Here is an 8089-nt window from a genome sequence, read left to right as displayed (position 1 = left end):
ACTCAAAACGAACAGAAATTAAATAAACAATTATAGCAAAAAACACACAACAACTATTAATATAAATGAATAAATAGATCTTAAAGCAAGTAATGCTTAAATTGAATATGCAAATCAAGCTTAACACGAAAAAAAATATTTTGCTATTGAAGTATAAATGAAACTCAAAACGAACAGAAGTTAGATAAACAAATAATGCAAACAAACATACAATAGATATTAACGTAAATGAGTAAATAAATCTTAAAACGAGTGTAACTTAAATTGAATATGCAAATCAAGCTTGAAACGAAAAAAAATCACTACAAACAAGAGTTTGGGTATCGCCTCCTTCTCTCATTGTAAAAGTTTAAAACCTACTGCGTCATTGGCACTTTACTGAAAACGAAATTTATTAAAAATATTTTCTTTTGTACTTAATATTGACAATAAACATTAAAATTACAGTAAAATTTTGAACTGATGAGCTTTCAGCAATTGATATCATTGTACAAAAATATTCAGATTCGTTTATTAGTTCTTTCTAAAATTGTTCGATACGAAAATAGTTTCACTATAAACAAGAGTTTGGATACTGCCCCTTTCCTTAACTGTAAAAACCAAAAGCCTACTGTGTCATTGGAACTTCACTGAAAACGAATAATATTACAAATATTTTCTTTTCCAGTTCTTACAGCATTGAAAATTAAAATAAAACTACAGTGAAATAAAATCTTGAACTGATGGATCTTTCAAAAATTAATATAATTATATATATAAAATATTCAATTTTATTTTATTTATACTTTCAAAGACTCTTCAAGACGCATGGAGTTTTCGGTATAGCGCCAATGACGCATTATGGTTTAGACTTTCACGGTAAGAGAAGGAGTCTATACCCAAACTCTGGTTTGTTGCGATATTTGTTTGTTTGAAGCTTGACTTGCACATTTAGTTTAAGTTTCACTTGTTTTAAGATTTATTTATTCACTTACAATAATATCTATTGTATGTTTGTTTGCATTGATTGTTTATTTAATTTCTGTTCGTTTTGAATTTCACTTATACTTAAATAGCAAAATATTTTTTTCGTTTTGAGCTTGATTTGCAAGTCCACTTTAAGCATTACTCGCTTTACGATCTATTTATTTATTTATATTAATACCTGTTTTACGTTTTTTGCTATGATTGTTTATTTAATTTCTGTTCGTTATGGGTTTCATTTGATCTTTAATAGTAATTTGTCGTTTTGAGTTTGAATTTTAACAGGCATTTGTATCTGCTGATCTTAAGTTTAAAATGGCCTTTACTTTTCTTTGAAAAATTTCCTTTTCGGAAAGTTTTTTTTAATTAATTTTTGGAAAAAATAGAAAGTAAACCAGCCATTGAAGATTCGAAATATGACTTGAAAAAAGTTTCAAGTTTTAAAAATTCATTATTTCAAAATCAAACTTTTTTTTCAAAATCAACTGTTCATCAAAGTAACAAAACTGGTATCAAAGTACAAAAATGGGTTTTTGTCAACCTCGGAGGTTTTATTATCTGATGTTTGAAGTATTTTTAACAAAATGGCTATCTCGAAATTTTTATCGGATGGATTTGAGGAAAAAAGGGCGTGGTTGGGGGGCTAATTGCCCTTCAAACTCTTTTGACTCTTCAAATTTGAACTAGAGCTTTCCATTTTCAATAACGTATAACGCCTTTCCTCGGGCCCTGGGAGGTTGTCTCGACCCCGGAGTTTTTAAATCTGATGTTTGAACTATTTAAAAAAATAATCACCTCAAAATTTTTATCGGATGGGTTTGAGGAAGAAAAACACCTGGAGGGAGGTGGGGCTAGTTGCCCTTGATCTCTTTTGACTCTGAGAAAGTAAACTGGAACTTTTAGTTTCCAATCAAATGAGCCCTCTCTGAAATTTATACGAGTATCCCTTTTATAAGAACCATATATGCCCCCAGGACTTATCTTACAACTCCTACCCTCTGGGCCATAGGGAGTTGTGTCGACACCGGAATTTTCTTTATCTGACCTTTGAACTATTTAGAAAAAAATGGGTATCTCAAAATTTGTATTGGATGGGTTTGGGGAAAAAAGGGCGTGGAGGCTAGGGCCCCTCGGATATCTTTTGAATCTTAAAACTGAACTATAATTTTTAATTTCCATTCAAATGAGCCCTCTCTGACGTTTACATGATCATTTCTTCCATAAGAACCATAGAGGAAATAAAAATACTTGGAGGGGGGAGGGACTAGTTGCTCTTTGATCTCTTTTGACTCTGAGAAAGTGAACTAGCAATTTTAGTTTCCAATAAAATGAGCCCTCTCTGAAATTTACACGAGTATCCCTTTCATAAGAACCATAGATGCCCCCAGGACATATCTTATAATTCCTGCCCTCCGGGCCCTAGGGGGTTGTGCCGACACCGGAGTTTTTGCTATATGACCTTTGAACTATTTTTTAAAAAAAATGGGTATTTCAAAGTTTTAATCGGATGCTTTTGGGGGAAGAGGGGTGTGGGGGGATAATTGCCCTCTTATCTCTTTTGACTCTTAAGAAAGGAACTAGAGCTTTCAATTTACAATCAAATGAGCCCTATCTGAAGTTTATACCAGCATCCTTTCCATAACAGCTTTATGTGTCCCCCCCCCCAGGCATAACTTACAACGCCTACCCCGGCCCCTGAAGGAGTGTGCCATTCCCGCAGTTTTCGTTATATGATCTTTGAGCCATTTTGAAAAAAATGGCTCTCTCAAAGTTCTTATCGGATGGGTTTGAGGAAAATAGGGCGTGGATAGGTGGGCTAGTTGCCCTCTGGTCTCTTTTGATTCTTAAGAAGTGAAAGAGAACTTTCAATTTCCAATAAAATTAGTCCTCTCCGAAGTTTATACGAGCATCCCATCTATGAGAACCATATATGCCCCCAGAGCATTACTTACAACCCGGGGGCAGGACCCCTGCCCCCGGGTCCTGGGGGGCTGCGTCGACAGAGGCTTTTTTATCTGACCTTTGAACTTATTTCAGCAAATGGCTATCTAAAAATTTTCAATGGATGGTTTTGGAACAAAAGGCGTGAGGGGGGGGGGTATTTGCCCTTGGATCTCTTTTGACTCTTAAAAAGTGAACTCGAACTTTTAATTTCCAGTCAAATGTGCCCTCTCTGAAGTTTATACGTGCATCCCTTTCATAAAAACCATATATGCTCCCAGGGTATAACTTACAACGCCTGCCCCCGGCCCGGGCCCTGGGGGGTTGTGTCCACACCTGAGGTTTGTTATCCCACTTTTAAATTATTTTTAACAAAATGGCTATCTCAAAATTGTTATCGTATGCATTTGGGGAAAAAGGGGCATCGAGGGGCTAGGTGCCTTTCAATCTCTTTTGACTCTCAAAAACTAAAATAGAACTTTCAATTTCCGATCAAATGAACCCTCCTTTAAGTTTTTACGTGCATTCCATCCATAAGAACCATATATTCCCCCAGGGCATAACATACAACGCCTGCCCTCTGGCCCTGGGGTCGTGTTGTCCACGGAGTTTTCGTTCTATGATCTTTGAACTATTAAAAAAAAAGGCTATCTCAAATTTCTTATCGGATGGGTTTGAGGAAAACAGGGCGTGGCGGGGGGGGGGGGGGGCTAGTTGCCCTCTAATATCTTTTGACTCTTTAAAAGTGAACTAGAACTTTCAACTACCAATCAAATGAGCCCTCTCTGAAGTAATACGAGCATCCATTCCATAAGAACCAAATATGCCCCCAGAGCACAACTTGAAACGTCTTTCCCCGGGCCCTGGGGGTTGTATTGACACCAAATTTTTTATCTGACCTTTGAACTATTTTTAACATTTGGGATATCTCAAAATTTATTTCGGATTGTTTGGGGACAAAAGGGTGTTTGTGGGGAGGGGCCTAGTTGCCCTAGGATATCTTTTGACTCTTAAAAATTGAACTAGAACTTTCTAACTAGATCTAATTTTTGGACTACTTTTACAAAAAAGTCTATCTCAAAATTTGTAGCGGATGGGTTTGGGGAAAAAAAGGCGTGGGGGGCCGGTTACCTTCTAATCTCTTGACTCTTAAAAAGTGAACTAGAAATTTTAATTTCCAATCAAATGAGCCCTCTATGAAGTTTATACGAGCATCCCTTCCATAAGAACCATATATGCCCCCAGGGCCTAATTTACAGCGCCTGCCCTTGGGCCCTGGGGGGTTGTGTCGACCCCATGGGTGTTCGTTATATGATCTTTGAACTATTTAAAAAAATGGTTATCTTCAAATTTTTATCTGATGAATTCGGGAAAAAAGGCACGGATGGGGGAGGGGGCTATTTGCCCTCCGATCAAGTTTATGTGACGACCCCATCCATATGAAGTGCCTCTGGGGAAAAAAACATTGGAGCCGTATGGCCTTTGCTATAAGCAACACTATAGTGTTGCCTCTTATACCTTGCAGAAAAACGACTTTAGAGCACTATTTTAGTTGTTGAGAGGGTCGCCACAGGTGGACACCTTCTAATATATCGACGGTGCTCTATCGTCTGAAAGACAAGTCGATGTAAAAACAATTTCGGCAGAAGGCCGGCGTAACACCTGAAAATACGGCAGGGCGGTGTGCTGCCAGTTTGCCTATATTTACCCTTATGTTTTTCCAGTGATTTGTTGAATTCGGTGTGCCCAAGTGGGCTATCGTGGTGGGTAACTTTGTAAAAGTTTATTAATATTAATTTCTAACAAGAAAATGGGAGTAAGATCTTACAGACAGAGTAGGCAGTGGCTAAAAACGACCAGAAATTACTATTAAAGAATAAATGAAATCCAAAACGAACAGAAATTAAATAAACAATCATAGCAAAAACATACAACAAGTAATAATATAAATGAATAAATAATCCTTAGAGCGTGTTTTGCTTACATTTAATGTCAATAACAAACTTAAAACGAAAAAAAATATTTTCCTATTGAAGTATAAATGAAATTTAAAACGAACAGAAATTAAATAAACAATCAATGCAACCTATTTAACTACATCACAACCTGGGTTTCTGGACTGTACTCTTGTGACAAAATTGATGGAGATATAATGTTTGTAATAGAACTCTTTGCAACAGAAGCATACTGCGTCACAACCGTCTAAACACTCGCATTTACAGATTTTTCTTCAACAGAATGACCTCCCTCTGCCTCTTCTCAACAGCCTAACTTGCGGAATTTTCACCAAGCAGTTCATGGAAAGTTGTGCATTTAGAAGGAACAATAAACGGGACTGGGATAGAATGCTTCACGATATTTTTGAATAGCTTTCTCTTAACCTGACTAATTCTTAGTTTAGCAGCAGGGTATTTTTATAATTTCCTGAGCTTCAGATAACTTCCCATCCACTCTACGTTAAACAAGTGTTTCAGATTTCAGATTTTTTAGATTTGGAATACAAGTATTCCTATTTTCAGTCTGAAGTCTCGGCCTTCTAAATATATCCTAGATTATGAAATCAACTACTTTTAAACCAGACTCGTCTGAATTTCCAGACAAATAATACAGTAATGACCTTGAAATGGGAGCTAGAAAACACCTCTCTGGGGCATAATTTAGAGTCTGAGCTAATTCCTGAAAGTTTGACTCTCCTAGTGAAACTATTTTCAAAGAAAGTGAAAAGCCCCTCAGCTAGAATTAAACCTCATCCAGAGTATATTTTCAGTGGGAAGTGTGGGAAGAAATATGTATATTTTTTTTAATCTTGAAATGGCGGCAATTTGTTTTTTTGTTCAATGAAAACATCCAAAGGTATTTTCCAGTGAAAATACCCAAAAAAGGTATTTTTCGAAATCTACGTAGGGCTGGTGAATACATCTGCCCCTCGACACAATTGAGCGACTGTACACATATATCAGCTATGTGTCCATCAATAAGCTAGTACTTGATATAAAGTATACCTTCAAAGGTTTTTATGATTATGCTAATGCTTCAGAACCCTGTGAACACGCCACACAACAGTAGAAGAGTGTAGCTGCTACCACGGTAGCTTTGAAGAACAGTTTACCCAGATAGTGCCGAATTTGAACTCTGTACATTCATATGTGCACCCCTTATTCGTTCCTGGGGAGTAGTGTCAAAATAGGTAAAAAGTATTTACTATTTTTATCTTCCCATAAGAAGTTTTTCGGATAAATCTCCACCAAGGTATAGGTATGTGTAAATTCAGTCGTGTATTGTATTATGAGGGGTTTCTCACTATGGTCGCCTTGTGTACATCTTCCGCCACGCAAGGGACACTTCTGCTACATTGCGCTTCTTTATGCTGCAAATGATGCAACTCTGTTAAATATGAGGTAGGTTGTGACCACCTTCCCTTAACCCATGTAGTAGCAAATTCACGTTTAATATTCGTACTGCTGCGTTTTTATTGTCCTTGAAACATTATTGATCCCGAAAAAGTGCTGGTTAAAGTTGTCAATCCACCTCCTGCGAGGTCTTCCCCGTAGTCGGCACCCTTCAACAGGGAACTTACTCAGTTCATAAAATTAAAGGATCAAGGTATGTTGCTAGTTACATAGCCACTTGCAGGAGTTAACTTAGTAGTAGACAAAAGAGAATTCAAAGAATGTAAAAGAGAAAATAAAGAGAATACAAAGAGAATACAAAAGAAGTAGAGGAGGGGGTGCCAGTCCCACGAGAACCACGTGGTTTATGGTTTTCTCAGTGAGAATGAAAAAACAGATGAAATTCTCACTTGAAAAACCATGAATTTTGTCACATTTATGGTAATTCTCACTTGAAAAACCATGAATTTTTTCACATTTATGGTAATTCTCACTTGAAAAACCATGAATTTTGTCACAATTATGTTAATTATCACTTGAAAAACCATGAATTTTGTCACATTTATGGAAATTCTCACTTGAAAAAACATGAATTTTTTCACATTTATGGTAATTATCACTTGAAAAACCATGAATTTTGTCACATTTATGGTAATTCTCACTTGGAAAAACATGAATTTTGTCACATTTATGGTAATTCTCACTTGAAAAACCATGAATTTTGTCACATTTATGTCTGTTTTTATGGTTTTTGTCAGTGAGAATTTGAAAAACAGGAACTTTCTCACTGAGAAAACCATAAACCACGTGGTGCTGTCACGTGTCAGAACACCTGTGCTGTCGACCTCAATTCACCTATCGTGAATCAATAATTCCACTTAGAAACAACAAATTAATTGTCCCTTTCTTGACAGATCAATCAATCAATGACATCATCTGTCAGACTTTAAAAATTTTCGCCTAGAAACATTTCTCCAGGAATAGATCCAAAATCATTAATGTCTTTGCCTCGGGAACAGTTCTACTGGTCGAACTCCAAAGGATATTAATAACCACCGGCCATGGAAACAATTAGGCAAGAAACATCTTAGCGATGACTTGTTTTAGCGCGCGAAAAGGTTTCCAAATAATTTGAAATGCATTGACGCAGAGATGCCAATAACAAAGGAACACGCTGAATTTACGTTTAGGGATTATTTGGGCGAAACCGTTTTAGACAGGTTATGGAACTATTTCGGTGAAACAGATAGAGACATTTTAAAAGAAGATTTTTGAAGAGATTTTGGAGGAGGTTTTTTAGTGTGGTCGTTATAATACACAAGTTTCATTTGAACAGTGTTGTGAGGTCCTCTAACCCAACCCCAAAGGGTTCCAATCCTCCTACCCCAACCCCGAAGGAAGCCCCCGGTCCTCAAAGCCCCCCAAGCTCCCAAAGGGCCACCGGCGCCCCCAAAGACCCACCCAGACCCTCAACGGCCATCCCCGGGCCCCCCAAAGGCCCATCGAGCCCCCAAAGGCCCTCCCTGTGCCCCAAAGGCCCTCCCCGTGCCCCTCCTCCTCCTCCTCCTCCCCCTCCTCCTCCTCCTCCTCCTCCTCCTCCTCCCTCCTCCTCCTTCCTCCTCCTCCTCCTCCTCCTCCTCCTCCTCCTCCTCATCCTCATCCTCCTCCTCCTCCTCCTCCCTCCTCCTCCTCCTCCCACCTCCTCCCTCCTCCTCCTCCTCCCCTCCCCCCCCCCCCATTCCCTCCCCATTTTTTATACTTTTTTTGTGCATTGAGACACAGAACGATCCCCTGCC

The sequence above is a fragment of the Artemia sp. Qi Xiang Cuo genome, chromosome 7, assembly GCF_049724085.1.
Source record: "Artemia sp. Qi Xiang Cuo chromosome 7, ASM4972408v1, whole genome shotgun sequence".
Taxonomy (NCBI): domain Eukaryota; kingdom Metazoa; phylum Arthropoda; class Branchiopoda; order Anostraca; family Artemiidae; genus Artemia; species Artemia sp. Qi Xiang Cuo.
Note: the sequence above shows the minus strand (reverse complement) of the source record.